Source organism: Hippopotamus amphibius, chromosome 6, assembly GCF_030028045.1.
Source record: "Hippopotamus amphibius kiboko isolate mHipAmp2 chromosome 6, mHipAmp2.hap2, whole genome shotgun sequence".
Classification (NCBI taxonomy): Eukaryota; Metazoa; Chordata; class Mammalia; order Artiodactyla; family Hippopotamidae; genus Hippopotamus; species Hippopotamus amphibius.
Genome location: NC_080191.1, coordinates 112,013,574 through 112,031,365, shown reverse-complemented (window position 1 = coordinate 112,031,365; position 17,792 = coordinate 112,013,574).

The window sequence follows — 17,792 nt, the reverse complement described above, 5'->3', positions numbered from 1 at the left end:
CATTCTGCCAGCATTTATTATTATTTGACTTTTTGACTATAGCCATCCTACTGGATGTGAAGTGGTATTGTGATTTTGATTTGCCTTTCCCTAATGACTAATGATGAGTACCTTTTCATGTGCTTATTGGCCATTTGTTTATGTTCTTTGGGAAAATGTCAATTCAGATTTTTTTTTGCCCTTTTTAAAATTGGGTTATCTTTTTTATTACTGGGAATTATAAAAGTTCTTCATATATTCTGGCAACAAGTTCCTTATTAGATATGATTGGCAAATATTTCCTGTTCTGTGGCTTGTCTTTTCACTGTCTTGTAGCCCAAAAGTTGTTAATTTTGATGAAGCCTAGTTTGTCTATTTTATTGTTAATGCTCACGTTTTTGGTGTTATATTTAAGAATTTATTCCACATCCAAGGCCATGAAGATTTACCCCTATGTTTTTCTCTAATAATTTCATAGTTTTGACTCTTCCATGTAGGTCTTTGATCCATTTTTTTTAAGTTAATTTTTGTACATGGTGTAAAGTAAGGGTCCAGCCTCAGTCTTTTGCACGTGGCTATCCAGTGTTCCAGCACCATTGTTGACAAGGTTATTCTTTCCCTATTGAATGATCTTGGTACCCATGCTGAAAATCAATTGACTGTAGATACGAGGATTTACCTCTGGACTCTCAACTCTATTCCATTAACCAATATGTTTGCCATTATGCCAGTTCCACATTGTCTTGATTAGTGTTGCTTTGTAGTAAGTTTTGAAATTGGGATTTTGGAGCGGGGGGGTCTTCCAACTTTGTTCTTCTAGTTCAGGATCATTTTAGCTGTCCTAGGTCCCTTGAGTTTCATATGAATTTTAGGATCAACGTGTCAGTTTCTACAAAGAAGCCAGCTGGGATTCTTCTAAGGATTGCATTGACTCTGCAGATCCATTTGCAGATTATTGTTGTTTTAACAATATTGTCTTCTAATCCATGAACGTGAGATGCCTTTCCATTTATTTAAATCTTATTTGATTTCTTTCAACGATTTGTAGTTTTCAGAGTTTAAGTTGGTACTTCTTTGATTAAATTTATTCTGAAGTATTTTGGTTTTGATGCTGTTGTAAATGGAATTGTTAATTTCATTTTGGATCATTCATTTATAGTTCTTACTCATTAGGGACACACAGAGGAAAATTCAACTGTTGCAGTTGCAGGGAATACTTGGCTGGTCTCCTGTGAGCCAGCATTTCCTAAAGCAGATTCCATGAGATTCTATGTGGGGGAGAAAAGTATTCTATGTGAAGTAATTTTGGAAGATGTTTCCTGCCTTAAAGCCTCATGATCCCTGTAAACATATGGAAGAATCTGAGAAGTCAGGCAGCACCTTAAAGCATTAAATCCTACAGAAAGCAAAGCCTTTTGTCTATTTTTTTAAAAATAAATTTATTTATTTATTTTTTTTATTGGCTATGTTGGGTCTCTTTTGCTGTGCGTGGGCTTTCTTTTAGTTGCAGTGAGTGGGGGCTACTCTTCTTTGTGCTGCGCAGGCTCCTCATTGCCGTGGCTTCTCTTGCTGCGGAGCACAGGCTCTAGGCGCGTGGGCTTCAGTAGTTGCAACACGTGGGCTCAATAGTTGCGACTCACGGGCTCTAAAGCGCAGGCTGAATAGTTGTGGCGCACGGGCTTAGTTGCTCCATGGCATGTGGGATCTTCCTGGAGCAGGGATCAAATCCGTGTTCCCTGCATTGGCAGGCGGATTCTTAACCACTGCGCCACCTAGGAAGCCCCTTTTGTCTATTTTGAAGTACTTAATCCTGAATGATTTTCAGATCCTTCTTAAGATGTGATAAGACACAGAATTTATGTGGTCAATGTCTTGAAAGACAAAGTTAAGCTATTTCATAATTTTGCCTAGAGTAGACATTATAATGGTTGGTCGTAATATTATAAAATGCACTGTAAGTGCCAGTGAAAATAATTCTTTTTGAAAGTAACATTTAAATTCAGCCAGTAAAATATTGCCTTTTGTTGAATTTTTTCCCCTGGATTAAGTATGCTAAATGTGTATATCAAAACTGTATAATGATAAGAGTAGGGTGTCCAAGACTGGAGAAAGGGGCCTTGGGGAACTATTAGGTGACTATGAATACACAGTTTTAAGTTTAGGAAGGTAATGTGGAAAAAGACTACGTGGCCTGGGAGTTGGACATACTCATATTAGAATCTTAGCTCTGTGTGTGTTACTTGAGTGACAGTGAACATTTGTAAAACTGAATCTCAGTTTTATCTCTTAAAAAATGGTATTAATAGCTATATCACTTTATAAAATGCATAGCATGGTACATACATAACTCAAATATTAAATGGCTTTGTTCTCTAAAGCAGGGATATATAATACATACATATATATGTATATATATTATTCCATTTTGTGTATGCTTTACCTGTATCCTTCAGATTTGTGTCTGATTTGAAGGAACACTGGGGATTGAATTCTAGGACAAGTTTAGGGCCTTGCTGCAAGAGCAGACTCAAGCATTCTGCCTATAACTGTACTCCAAGCTGGCTGCTGTCCAGCTTTGGAATCAGACAATTTATCTACAGTGTTCCCCAATTCTTGTTTTCCATCTTCTTTCCCTGTAACTCATTCCCTCCTTCTCCCTGAAATACCAATCTGTCCGGACAAAACCAGCTTTCTGGAAAAGTTATGTCTTAGTCTGTCTGAGCTGCTATAACAAAATGCCAGAGACTGGGTAACTTATAAAAAATAAACATTTGTTTCTTCTGGAAGCGGCTAAATCCAGGATAACAGCACTGCCAGATTTGCTGTCTAGTCAAGGCCCTCTTCTGTGTTGCAGAATGCTAATTTCTTGCTGTGTCCTCATGGAGTCTAAGGGGCCAAGGAGCTCTGTATCAGGCCTTTTTTTCCCCTTTGTTAATTTCCCTTAGCATCTAGTTTATTTCTGAGTGGCATCAATGTACCTTGGCAATAACCACCTAATCTCATTGTCCTTGTACTTATTCTTCCATAGTTTCAAATGTCTGCAATACTGCACCAATGGATGGTACAAGGAAATTTGTATATTTTCTTTTTATTAAATTATTATAATTAGTGTTATAGATTGTTCTCCCCTGATTTGTGATTTCCTCAAGGACAAGGCTATATCATATTCAGTTTGTCAGGCCTTTTTTATAAGGGCATTAATCTCATTCCTGAGGGCAGGCCCTCAGGAATTAAAGTCTCCCAAAAGCCCTACCTCCTAATACCATCACATTAGGCATTAGGATTTCAGTATGATATTGGAGGGGCGGGGCGGGGAGAGACACAAACATTCAAACAACAGTATAATGTAAAGTAAAACTGAGTCAACGAGTTACCTGCAGCAGTGGTATTTTGCAATTTTCCTGCCTTCCCTAAATACAGACTGAAAAGGATTGTTCCTAGTTAAATTTTGGAACTTTGTCATGAAGGGCAGTGAGGAGCTATGGAACTCTGTTTTGAAGAGATGATCCTTTCCTAATGCTTCTGGTTTTATTATGTTTGTCTGATGACCAATTCCATTTCACCTCTTCTACTGGGTTCTAAATCACCAACTTTCTGGGGAAGGAAAGCATCAACTTTGGGGTTCTGATGCCTTTTTGACTTTAGATCTAGTCCTAGAAAGTTGGTGTGGAGGAGGAAAGAGAATAGCTAGTTACAAGGAGACCGAGTAGACAGATGGAGAGTATCAACAGAATTCAGTCTCAACAATAAAGCATAACAACGTGGGTGCTAGACTCCGTTATTACAATCTCCAAAGTGGTTTTTTGTACCAGAGATAACTCTCCAAACATAACTGTTGACATGAAAATAGAATGACAGCAAATTACTGGGGGCTATGAAATTCTCAACTTTGCTACAATTTATTAGCAAACGATCCTGTGGCTTGTTTTAAGCTGATTAAAATTTAACGTAAAACAAACAAACAGTCAAAAGGTAGAACAGGGGACTTCAGAAATGAAGATGAATCAATTCAATAAAAATTCACCCAGTCCATGTAGAGGCGTTTAAGGGATAAGGGAAAGTCTAGATGGTTCTTCCTCAGGAGAAGTGGAATGAATGGTGAGCTCATTCAAGTCCTGAACAGCCCTGAGCTCAGGCATCTCTCTGGTTGGGACTCACAGTTCAGCTCTATCCCGTGGAAGAGGCTGGATGATGGATGAGATTAGGTGAATCTATTGTTTTCCCAGAAGCATGATTTTCCCCCCCATGACCTTTCCCCCCCATGACCTTGAAGAAGACATTCTAATAAATGGGAAAGATACCAAAATAATGTTTTAACAGAAAAACATTTAAAAAAAAGTTTTAATGGAGGATAGTTGATTTACAATATTGTTAGTTTCAGGTGTACAGCAAAGTGATTCACTTATACACATATATATATTCATCCTTTTTCAGATGCTTTTCTCATATAGGTCATCACAGAATATTGAGTAGAGTTCCCTGTGCTATACAGTAGGTCCTTATTTGTTATCTATCTTACATATAGTAGTGTGTATGTTTATCCCAAGCTCCCAATTTATCCCTCCCCCTTCCCCCCTTTGGTAACCATAAGTTTGTTTTCGATATCTGTAAGTCTGTTTCTGTTTTATAAATTCGTTCATTTTAAAAAATTAGATTCCACATATAAGTAATACCATATGATATTTGTCTCTGTCTTACTTCACTTAGTATGATAATCTCTAGGTCCATCCATGTTGCTGCAAATGGCATTATTTCATGCTTTTTTTTATGGCTAATATTCCATTGTATATATGTACCACATCTTTATCCATTCATCTGTTGATGGACATTTAGGTTGCTTCCATGTCTTGGCTATTGTAAATAGTGCTGCAGGGAATATTAGGGTCCATGTATCTTTTCAGATTATAGTTTTCTCCATATATATGCCCAGGAGTGGGATTGCTGGGTCATATGGTAGCTCTATTTTTAGTTTTTTAAGGAACCTCCATACTGTTCTCCTTAGTGGCTGTACCAATTTACATTCCCAACAACAGTGTAGGAGGGTTCCCTTTTCTCCACACCCTCTGCAGCATTTATTGGCAAACCGCATTTTTGACATTACCAAAACCAAGCACAAACTGGATCTAGTCACGTCTCTCTCCTGTTAAACTAGAATATTGGATTTTTGAGCCCCACTGGCAAACAATGGATGTTTTCCTGCAGCGCTGCTGAAAGAAACCTGGCTGTATCCATTCTTTCAAAAGCCAATAGTGTGGGTAAAGTATGCAAAGTTTGGTATCAAGTTACAGAAAAAGAAATTCTCTAAAGCTGTGAAGGAGTAAATGCAACTCATTGGTCTTATTTCTTAAATTACTGTTAGGTTTATATAATGGTAAGACTAAAAGAACTCATAGAAATATTTAGTTAGAAGAGTATCAAATCCAAATTCTTCACATTTTACAGATGAAGAAATTAGAAACCCAGAGAAATCATACATTGAAACAAATGATTTAACCAACAAAACCTGTAAAATTGAGGCCAGGGAATTAAAAACAGCTGTGAAAAACATCCTTCTCAGTTCCTGGAGAGCCTTGAACAAACAAATGTAACATAAACGAGTGAAGATGGGTGATAGCCTAATTAAAAAGCAAGAATTGTGCAGTATGATCTGTTCCTGAGAGAAATTTTTGATCAAGGTAAAGGCAAAACATTTCAGGCTGCTACTCTTCTGTATTACCAGGTACCCACAATCAGCTGAAGCAATCATTCTGTGGTTGTCAGAGACCCTCTGCAAAGGGATGTGGGATGCTGTGGGAGACTACCTCATCAGCAGTAAAATAGGAAAGCAGTGAATTTACAGATGATGTGTTTAGGGAGGCAAATTTTAAAATAACAGCCCGTAAGTGGTGGGTGCCTGGACTTAACTTAAAATCCTTGAGAATGTTTTGTCCTTAGAACTATATTGGCAATCAGTCTTATTCATCATATTATTATTCTCCAGCAGATGACTCATCAGGAGGTATATTCTCATTTTACAGATATGGAAACTAAAGAGCAAAATAGAAGCAAAGAAACAATAGCAACATAGCCTCTGTTAAGCTTTCAAGACCTTGCTTCATTGTTTAACCTGAGGTCCCCAAATCCCCAGTAAGGGGAAATTTGAAGGCCAGTACTGTGAAGGAGCCATTACTTGTTCATAAAGTGGCTCAGGGTGGTCGTTTCCTCTTATTTTTCTAGTGGGGGAAGAATGTGTTGTAGTAAGCAAGCTAGTCTAATCTCTATCACTGGTGTCTGATTTCCTTTTCTGTAAGATAACAGTAATGTTATAATGAAAAGACTAGGAAACTCCAAATGGAATCATGAGACTCCACCGCTTACAAAACCTCTATTGGTTTTTTCCTTGGACTTCTTAGGAGCAAGGATAAAAATTCATAACATGACCCCACGTGCCCTGCTTGATCCAACTCTGGCCCTGGTTTTCTCTCACTTTCTCAGCTACACAGTGACCCATCCTGCCTGAGAGTTGAACCTGTGCTATTGAATGTTAATTCATACTCCCCACTCAGAACTCAACACATTTTTTTAAGAAAGGCTCTCCCATCCCCCTACCTTGTTATTACACATTTCCCCCCACTGATGGCAGTTTTTTAAGCAACTGGTTATTGAATGTCTTTCACATGCTTTCCTAGAGGCGGGCTTTACGCCTCTGGTTTACTCCTATATCTGCAGCACCTGGTGCCCCATCTGGCACATAGGAGGTGCTTAAATATTTGTGGAATGGAATGAGATAACAGCAGATTGAAATACGTGCTGCAGTTAGCACTCAATCAGTATTCACAGCTAGATTAATTCTGAATTTGTTTCACTCTCCCTCTGTTGCTTGATCTGCCTTGTTTGCGATTGCTCAGGGTTACAAGATGTCTTCCCAGCTCTGGGGACCAGCACAGTATGAGCTTGATACACGTCTGTACTCACTACTGATAAGGAGAGGTCTAGGACCCTGACCTTGGATCTGCTGCCAGTATAAACTAGGTAAGCTTTCAGGGTGCTTCATCAATTGTTGGATACATTAACTGTGGTGATACTACATTAGCTATCTGTTCTTAAAATTCATGAGGTTTCCTGTGTAAATGTTTATTACAAATGACTTGTTCTGCTATGGGCACCTTTAGAAAACTGAAAAACTCTACCTCCTGGTTCTGTTAGAAGGAACTGAAGGATGTTTGTCAGAGCTAAGATAGATTTAATATTTATTTACTTTCAACAAGTAGTGATATTCACTATTCAGGTGATCTTTTAGAGTGGTTTCTAAAACAACATCTGGATAGTCAAATTATAGTGGCATTGAAGATTAAAATCACAAACTCTAGAGACAGGAATAGAAGTGCGTTCCCGTCTTCCCTTTAGTGTTTATAGCAGCAGGACCTCGAGCAGATCAACCTTCCTAGTGTTGGTTTTCTCAGCTGTAAAAAGTGGTTTGTGATAAATAATACCAAGATGTTCAGAGAATCCCTTTCACATTGTTGAAAATAACAACATAAATATCCTTCTCTGTCAGTGGTTCTCATTGGTGGTGGGAGGGAAGGAGTTTGTCTCCCAGGAGACAAGCTGTCTGGAGATGTTTTTTGTTTGTCACTATGGGGGTGGGTGGGGGAGAGGTGGTTTGGTACTGGCTTCCAGTGGGTGGAGGCCAGGAATGCTGGTAACATCTCAACAAGGTGTAAGACAGGTCTTCATTATCTTTATTTTTTTATTTTTTTGTGGTGAAGGAAAGTGCAGCATTTATTGTAAGGCCATACAAGTAGTAGTCTGGGACAGCTAGTCGTCAAAAAGCCCAAACCCTCTGATGAGTTCCAGCAACGCATTTTTTTTTAAGCTCTTTATTGGAGTATAACTGCTTTACACTGTTGTGCCAGTTTCTGCCATACAGCAAAGTGAATCAGCTGTGTTTATATGTATATTCCTATATCCCCTCCCTCCCTTAACTCCTTCCCACTCTCCCTATCCCACCCCTCTAAGGCATCACCAGTCATCAAGTTGGTCTACCTGTGTTACCAGCAAAGCATTTTTAAAGGCCAGGTGAAGGAGGAAGTTTGCAAGGTTTGTGATCAGCTTGTGCGCAATTCTGATTGGCTGATGGTGAGATAACAGGGTGATGTTCCGGGGGTTAACATTATCAATCCTCAGGCTCCAGGAGGCCTGGGGGCTACATGCCCCTGGTCATCAAGTAGTTACCTTCTTCCATTTGGTGGGGGTTTTAACATCTGTAAAACAACTCAGGGAGTGTGAATCAGATACTGTTATCCAGGTACTTCGGAGAGGGGCTACAGTAGAGGACATGGGGGAGGGGGTCTGTCCCGGGAAGGCCCCAGAGGGCCCTTCTGGGTTACAGAAAGACTGTTGAGATCTGTGCCTCCCTGCCCCTTGCCACCTGCCCTCCTGGCCCCTCTGCCCAACTCCAAAGCGAGGGCAGCGCTGGAAGGGAGCTCATTATTAAGACTAGCATCAGGCCTCCGTTTCTAGGGTGGAGTTGAAACCGAACAAGCCAGATTGAGGCTTGAATTCACTGTCTCTTAAAATCACACACCTGTCCTCAGGACTTAATGAAGCTCGGGTTCTTTGTGTCTGGTCTCAGAAAGAATTCAGTGAAAAACAAAGTGATAGGTAAGAAGTGGATTTATTTAGAGAGATACATACTCCGTAGACAGAATGAGGTCTGGCTCAAAAGGTGAGAGTGGCCTCAGGGCATGAGGTTGTGTGGGAAAGTGAGAGCGGCCCTGGGAGAAACACACTCCATAGACAGAGTGTGGGCCATCTCAGAAGGCGAGAGGCAGGACAGTTCTTTAAAGAATCATCCAGCCCAAAAAGTCCATAGTTTTTCTGGTTGAGTGCCTGCTTATAATGAAACGGTTAATCACTGCCGTCATTAAAAGAATGAGAGAGGTCTCTGCACAGACACAGAGGGAATTCCAGGAGATACCAAACAAGTAAAGCAACTCACAGGGATATATTTAAAAGATGATCTCATTAATCACTACCTCTCTTCTGTGCGCATGTGTGTTTCCACATACATGTGAAAGATCTGGAGGAACACATATCAGTGTGTTAATCACTGATATCTATGGGGAAAAGACATGTTAAGGAGTGTTTGCATTTCTTACTGGACACTTTGCTGGGTTTTTATAAATGGAAGCTATTACCTTTATAATTCTGAAAATTCCTAACTCATACTGTTCCTATAAGAATTAAAGTAGATAAAGGGAAATGTTAGTACAGTGCCAATATACGGTAAGTGCCAAGAAATACTAGTTAAAATTATCGTTTATTAGGACAATTCTATATTTCTTGAAAATTGAGGGAGCTTAAGTGAAGGTATGCAGGTGAATGCAGTAATTAAAAGATTTCATTGACGACTTTGCAGAGTTTTAAATGTGGCAGCATTCATTTTTTTAAAATCACATAAGTTTCCTTTTGTGCTTACTGCAGTAACGGTTCAATCTTACATCATTTTGGGGCACACATAAAAAAAGGAAAACATATATGAAATAAATTGGTAAGGGTACTCCTACCACTTCACATTCAGGATACAAATCTTCCACAAATCAGCACATCAGTGATCAGCTCAGAGGCGTCAGTGTGTCTGTCTTTCTACACACTCTCATCCTTATTTCTATCAAATGTTAGTGATACAGCATTTTTAGTTTTTATTTATTTATTTTTTTGTGGTGTGGCTTGCGGGATCTTAGGTCCCCAACCAGGTATTGAACCCAGGCCCTTGGCAGTGAAAGTGCCAAGTCCTAAGCACTGGACCGCCAGGGAATTCCCCAAAGTAAACTTTTAAATTAAAGCGTAACATTCATTTAGAAAAGTATAAAATTCAAATCTGTACAGCTGGATGAACTTTCAAAATGAACATAACCATGTACTCACTATCTAGTCCAAAAAATAGAAATTACCAGCACCCAGAAGCTTCTCACAGGTAACCACATCCTGACTTCTAACATCATAGATTAGTGTTGCCTGTTTCTAAATTTCACATAAAGGGAATCATACAGTATATATTCTTTGCCGTTTGACTTCTTTAGCTTAACGTTACGTTTGTGAAACTCGTTCCTGGTAGGTGGAGCAGTGATCACTCACTGTCATTGTTGGACAGTTTTCCACTGTGTGCACATGATACATCCGTTTCACCATTGACTGACCCCGGGATTGTTTTTGATTTGGGGCTGCGACAAATAGGGTGTTGCTACATACATTCTTATGTGTATCCTTTGGTCCATATAAGTATGCATGTCTATTTGTCTATACCTAGGAGTAGAATTTTTGGTTCATATTCTATATACATGTTTAGATTTGGTAGGTACTACTCAACAGTTTTCCAAAGTGGTTTTGCCAGGCCATATACTACCCTCAGTGGGTGAGTTTCTGTTGCTCCATATCCTCACCAGCAGTTGGTATTTTAATTTTAGCCATTCTGGTGGGATGGAACGCATTTTTAAATTTTAAAGAACTCACAAGTGCCTATTGTTCCCTTAAAAGAAAAAAAGTATGTTTTTGAATATTTACAAAAGGAGTGAAATGGTTGTAGCCAAATTGTTAATAGTAACTGAGTGATGGAATTGTGGGGTCATTTTGTTGTTTGCTTTCATATTTATCTATGCTTTCTAAACTTGCAAAATAAACATGTTATGATAACAGAAATAATATAAAAAGTAGCTGCATTTCCCAAAGTCTTTTCACTGAAACAAAAATTCAACAATGTTAATAGATATTCCTGCAAATAGTATCAAGGCTAAGTAAGTTTGACTTGCTCAAGGCAGGGTTGCTCACAGACATAAAATGCTAATGTATTGGATGAATCTCTCATGCATGGGAACTACACAATAGTGTGCGTGGTTTCAGGGATTTATAATTTTCAAAATATCCACGTATACTTCAAGGAGCTAAGATACTGAGAAACATTATTTGCAAAATGCTGTAATGGGAGATGAAAAAGTATAATATATAAAAATTGATTACAAAAAAGCAAATAATTCTTATCATAGATGGAGTGTCCACAAACAAGTCTTCTCTGTATGACTGAATGCTCTAAGAATTTTTAATGCTGCTTTAAGTAATTTTTTCTATGAATTTGAAGCTCTCCAGAATGTGAATTCAAGAGTCCAATTCCTTGGTACTTCTTTATTTTCCCTCCTACATTTGAAAGTTAGCTATTTGAGTGTCTTCTATGATCATAACACTGGATTTATATTATAGCATTTAAAATCATGTAGACGGAGAGATGTCCCCGGACCCACAAGTTCTTGGACCTCGGGTATGCTTTAATTCTTTGGACTGACTCCAAAAAGCAACTTATTTTGTAACAAGGTAGGATAAAGCAGATTCTAGGCTAGTGTCCAAGAGAAGTGCTAGGCAGTCATACAAATTGTGGATGCTCGTCACCCCAGTTCAACGATAAAAGGTGACAACCTAAGGGTTTTACCAAGGGCCAGATTTATTCATCAGGATTGCCAGCTTCCTAGCACATGGCCAAGTAAGCTCCACTGCCAAGTGTGTTAGCCAGCTTGGCAGTGTGACGAAAGGGTGTGGTTGGGATGAAGAAGGAATTGGGTTTGAATTTCAGTGCCACCACTTGTTCAGCTCTGTGACTTTCTATGACATTTAATTTCCTTGACTGTGAAATAGGAATGATAATACCTCTCTCTTAGGGTTGTTGAAAGTTAAGCTAACGTGTGAAAGTGCTTCCCGGTACTGTACTGAACAGATAGCAGGGTTCTCGATAAATGGGGTTTTCCTTCTTCATAATACGAAGCATAAGCATTGGCTGGGCTACAGCTCATCTGCTTCCATAGACAGAATGTGTTCACTTTCCTTGCTCAGTTTCACTCAGTTGGACACTTTTGTTATTCCTCATCTGCCCCCACCCCCAGTTCTTTCTCCTGGTACCATAATCTCTCCTCTTTCCCTCCTCATATCATCCTGTTTTTCATTCCTAAAGAAGAACAATGCTTTAACCAATTCTCGATACTCTATTAACTGATAAAGTTTAAGGTACTTTACCCTCTCCGGTATTCAACAAAGAACACTTGAAAAAAAAACAAGACTTGAGGATCCCAGCCAAGTTTCAGCACCATCAAGGTGATGGGAGAGATGTTTTGCTTCGAGGAACTTTTTGATATGCCTCAAATTCGTTCTTTGAGAAATTATTTATTAAATACATACTACATGCCAGGCTTTCTAGGATTGGGTAGCACTCTATAGAGTAAGATTTACTTACTGAACAAACTGGTCTTGTTCTTTCACTTTTCCCAAACAATATTTAAATCAGAAATATATTCCTTAAAGAGTTAGCATTCTTGGGCCTGCTTCTGGATTTTTCCACATTCAAACAGCACTCTCGAAGTAAAGAAGAATGCTACTAGACAGACATATCAGTTACATAAGATATCTGGGCTAATCTGTGCTTAACTGTTTTGGAAATAGGAAACAGTTGCTTTTTGTTAATTGGCCCACTAAAAGATGGAATGTTTTCAAAGTTCTGATTTTTAATTATCACCTTAGGTAACCTACGGGTATCTTTCTCATTCGGTCCCAGAAACCCCTGTAACTTGAAGGCTTTCCATCTTAAATTCTTCTTGTGTAGGTATTTCTCATACTTCCTGCCCCACCCCCTGGCTACCCGCACCATCCACATTACATTAAAAAATATGCTATAGAATGAAAACAGCTTGAAAACTCTAGCTTTAGAGTTCCTAGAGCTTCTGAAATGCGAACAGTTGACTTAGGAAAGCCACCGCTATCTTATTTCTTTAGGTCTAAATCGTATAAACTTACTGAGTCACTGAACCCAATGCCTCTCCAGAGACTTCCAATACAACGTAGCCATATGCATGCTAGGATCACATCATATTCTGTGGGTGAAGGTCAGCTGAATGATGGCATCTAATGCTCCCCCAAGATGGGGTTTGCTTAGAACAAAATGCTTCTTTGAAAGTCCGAACCTAATGGTACACCCTTTCAAAGCCCAAGTACAGTCTTTTAAAATACACGCTAATCATATGCTAATTATATTTTCCATATTACATAATTTAGTAGAGTAGTTAAGAGGCATGGTCTATGTCATATAAAGGAAGGGAAAATGTCCCTTCTGTCTGTACAAGTAATTAGAGCCATCACCAGAGGATCAGTGTAGCTTGCTTGGCCAATCAAAATAAACTCCTCCAAACCAATCAAAATAAACTCCTCCAAACTAAAAAGTCAAACAAAATGAACCTGCTATAATTATTATAGGTGGAAATTAAAAACTTTTAGCCTTTATCTGTCTTCTCAGTGATGATAATACTCAGCAATGTGGTGGTCATTACTGTCTTGCACCGTCAATAAACACCTGTTACCTTTGTGTTTAAGTATCTTTTTATTTTGTTTATTTATTTATTTATTGGCTGCATTAGGTCTTTGTTGCTGTGCACGGGCTTTCTCTAGCTGTGGCCAGCAGGGGCTACTCTTCGATGTGGAGCACGGACTCTAGGCACACAGGCCTCAGTAACTGTGGCAGGTGGGCTCAGCAGTTGTGGTACACGGGCTCAGTAGTTGTGGTGCACGGGCTTAGCCCCTCTGCGGCATGTGGGGTCCTCCGGGGCCAGGGCTGGAACCAGTGTCCTCTGCATTGGCAGGCAGATTCCCAACCACTGCGCCACCAGGGAAGCCCCAAGTATCTTTTTTTTCTAATGTAACATTTATTTTTAATGTATCTTGTTTATTTATTTATTGGCTGTGTTGAGTCTTCATTGTTGCCTGTGGGCTTTCTGTAATTGCGGCAAGTGGGGGCTACTCTTCGTTTTGGTACGCAGGCTTCTCATTGCGGTGGCTTCTCTTGTTGTGGAGCACGGGCCCCAGGCGCATGGGCTTCAGTAGTTGTGGCACACGGGCTTAGTTTTGCTCCAAGGCATATGGGATCTTCCTGGAGCAGGGATCAAACCGGTGTCCGCTGCATTGGCAGGTGGATTCTTAACCACTGCACCACCAGGGAAGTCCCGCAAGTATCTTTTTAAAAGTAAAAATATACTTAGAAAATATTTGGAACAATTAAATAGTCTCAAAAACCAGAGTTAGTAATCGTATTGTGATATTTACTATAGAAATGCTGAAACCCAAATGGCTACATTGATGGTAGCTTTCTTCCCTAACCTGAGCATATACTTCTAAAGAAATATTTGTGTAACAAAGTCAATTACACTGAAAACATTTAATAGTCATTATCTAGAAAATCATTTATTGAGTTTACTGAATTTTTCTTCTTATTCTTTGCCTAGCAACTCTGTATATATTAATGATCCATGAAAGCTAACACAATGAGAGGAGGGGAGAGGTGAAACTGCAGACACCAAATTTTGAATTCAAATATTAACTTCTTTAAATGCGCCCTGGGTTACAGGTTAGCACCTCTCCCCTCACCTCCCAACTGGACTTCAGTGTTGGAACAAGACATAATTTAAGTGGAAACTCTTTGAAACTTTGTGAGGTATCTAGAAGTATAATTTTGAGTTACTATCTTCTTAAACTATTTATTGATTAAAATACCTGCTTGTATAAGTGCAGTGACAGGTGTGACATTAAATAGCAAATGAATGCATATAAATTGCTTTGTTATTTAAAAGGTTAGCTCAAAATTATATTACACGAGGTATAAACTCATAACCTTTGTGAATTCCTAGGTCCTGAGTACCTAACGCATAGTAGGCATTTAATATTTTTTTGATTGCTATAATAGGGAGCCATAAGATCTAGGAATAGAAATTCTAAAGTAGTTCGGATAAATTCCCATGGAAGCTATTCAGAAAGCTTGATAAAATAAAGGCCCTTATTTTGACAGTTAATGGAATTGACTTTGCTTTCTACACGTTTTCATTTTGGCTTGTGCCCACAAATGAGACAAACCTTGACAAAGAAGCTTTTTTAAAATTGAAGTATAGTTGATTTACAATGTTATGTTAATTACTGCTCTATGTCAAAGTAATTGTTATACAGTATATATATCCTTTTTTAATATTCTTTTCCATTATGGTTTATCATAGGATACTGAATATAGTTCCCTGTGCTATACAGTAGGACCTTGTTGTGTATCCATCCTATATATAGAAGCTTACATCTGCTAACCACAACCTCCTACTCCATTCCTCCCCCAACCCCCTCCCTTTTGGCAACCACCAATCTGTTCTCTATGTCTGAGTCTGTTTCTATTTTGTATATAGATGGGTTCATTTGTGTCATTCTAGATTCCACATATAAGTGGTATCATATGGTATTTGTCTTTCTCTTTCTGACTTCACTTAGTAATCTAATCTCTAGGTTTGTCTCTGTTGCTGCAAATTGCATTGTTTCATCCTTTTTTATGGCTGAGTAATATTCCATTGTATATATGTGGCACATCTTTACCCATTCATCTGTCGGCGGACATAGGTTATTTCCATGTCTTGGCTACTGTGAATAGTGCTGCTGTGAACATAGGGGTGCATGTATCTTTTTGAATTAGAGTTTTGTCTGGATACATGCTCAGGAGTGGGATTGCTGGATCATATGGTAATTCTATTTTTAGTTTTCTGAGGAACCTCCATACTGTTCTCCATAGTGGCTTTACTAACTTACATTCCCTCCAACAGTAGAGGAGGGTTTTCTTTTCTCCACATCCTCTCCAGCATTTGCTACTTTTTAAAAATTTTATTTATTTATTTTTGGCTGTGTTGTGTGTTCATTGCTGTGCATCGGCTTTCTCTAGTTGGGGTGAGCAGGGGCTACTCTTTGTTGCGGTTCACAGGCTTCTCATTGCAGTAGCTTCTCTTGTCCCAGCATGTGGGATCTTCCTGGATCAGGGATCAAACCCACGTTCCCCACATTGGCAGGCAGGTTCTTAACCACTTTACCACCAGGGAAGCCCCTCCAGCATTTGTTATTTGTAGAGTTTTTTAATGATGGCCATTCTAACTGGTGTGAGGTGATACCTCGTAGTTTTGATTTGCATTTCTCTAATAATTAGCAATGTTGAGCATCTTTTCATGTGCTTATTGCCTATTTGTATTTCTTTGGAGAATTGTCTATTTAGGTCCTCTGCCCATTTTTTGATTGGGTTGTTTATTTTTTTGCTGTTGTTGAGTTGTATGAGTTGTCTGTATATTTTGGAAAGTAAGCTCTTGTTGGTCACATCGTTTGCAAATATTTTCTTCCATTCTATAGGTTGTCTTTTTTTTTTTTTTTTTACGGTTTCTTTTGCTGTGCAAAAGCTTGTCAGTTTGATCATGTCTCATTTGCTTATTTTCATTTTTATTTATATTGTCTAGGGAGACTGGCCTAAGAAAACATTGGTACGATTTATGTCAGAGAATGTTTTGCCTATGATCTCTCATAGAAGCTTTTTATATTAAAAAGCAATTACTGCTATAATTAGTCTGTAAATGGAAGTTATTTGACAAAACCCCAAAAGGGAAAGCTGCACTGAAGTTCGACTTAATCACTTTTATCATAAATATATGTTGTCTGCTGCAGGAGGTTAAACAGGTCAACATGTCTTCAGGAGCTGAGATGCTTGTGATCCAGGTACATTTTTCCATTCATGGGGAATCTCCGCTTTAAACTGTTAATTTGCATTTATATTCTACTACTCCTTTATGTGTGATTCTTTTAGGTAAGTCAGTATTTTCATAAGAATAAATTGAGTTACATTTACTAGAGCGTTTTCATGCTTAGAAGGCTAAAGACCTCAGTGTCTCACACAGGAGGCAAGTGAAAAGGTGAATGTAAATTTCCATTAGTTAACCCATCTGACTTTTGAATATATGGTTTTATTCATTTGAAAGTTTGAGACGGAAAAGCTTTGAAAACTGAAGTTTAAAAAAAGAGATGTCTATATATTTTATTGCTTGGCTTCTATTTAATGCATATATCTTTATTTAAAAACCTCAGAGCCCTTAAAATTATTTACCCCTTTTCAAACTTGTAGAATATATGTGTACTTTGAAGATGTAAAGACACAGTAAGTACAACTGCAAAAATCCTCACTTTAAGGAGGCACAAACACAGGTCTGTGAAGTTAAATAACAAGGCAGGGATACTTAGCTGATCAGGTTCAGAGCCCAGATTAGACCCTGTTCTCTGATTTACAATCTGGCACTTCAAGTTCAAGGTAAAGAAAGGCTTCACTGTTCCAAACTAAAGTCCCAAATATGCCAAAATTATATGGCCACTAGAGAGCTAATTAAGAAAAACTACATTTAAATTATTTCCATGTTTCAGAGTTCTCCACCTTTTTGGATTCAGAAGTCAGTTGAAAGCTGTGACCCGAGACATTTTTGTTTTCCCTTGGGAGGAAATGCACAGTTGGAAGTTCACAAAAACACCTTTTCACGAGGCAGCAATAAGGTTTTCATCTTCTTAAAAAGCTCTCTTGCCCCAACTATCTGGTGGCACTTCATGCCCTCAAGTACTCACGTTGGTGATAGTTAACCTGGCTTGTGAGACAGGTTAGAAGGGAGTTATCAATGACTTGAAATCAGGGGCCTGGGTTTTATTTTGAGCCCATGGCAGAGCCTGGCACGGGGTGGCGGAGTGTGGCACGGATTTCCATCCAAAAGCAGGACAAAGTCAAGCCATCTCCCATCTGCCAGACTGTGGTGCAGCTATGTGGGTAACTTTCTTTCTTAGAAAGCTCTGATGTGAATGACATGATTCCTTGATGTGAACTGGAACATTAAAAAATTAAACGTGCTCTTAGAGACAGAAGGCACAGATCTGGAGAGAATGAAAAGTGACAGTGACATGTCCTCATTGTTCATAAAGGAGAG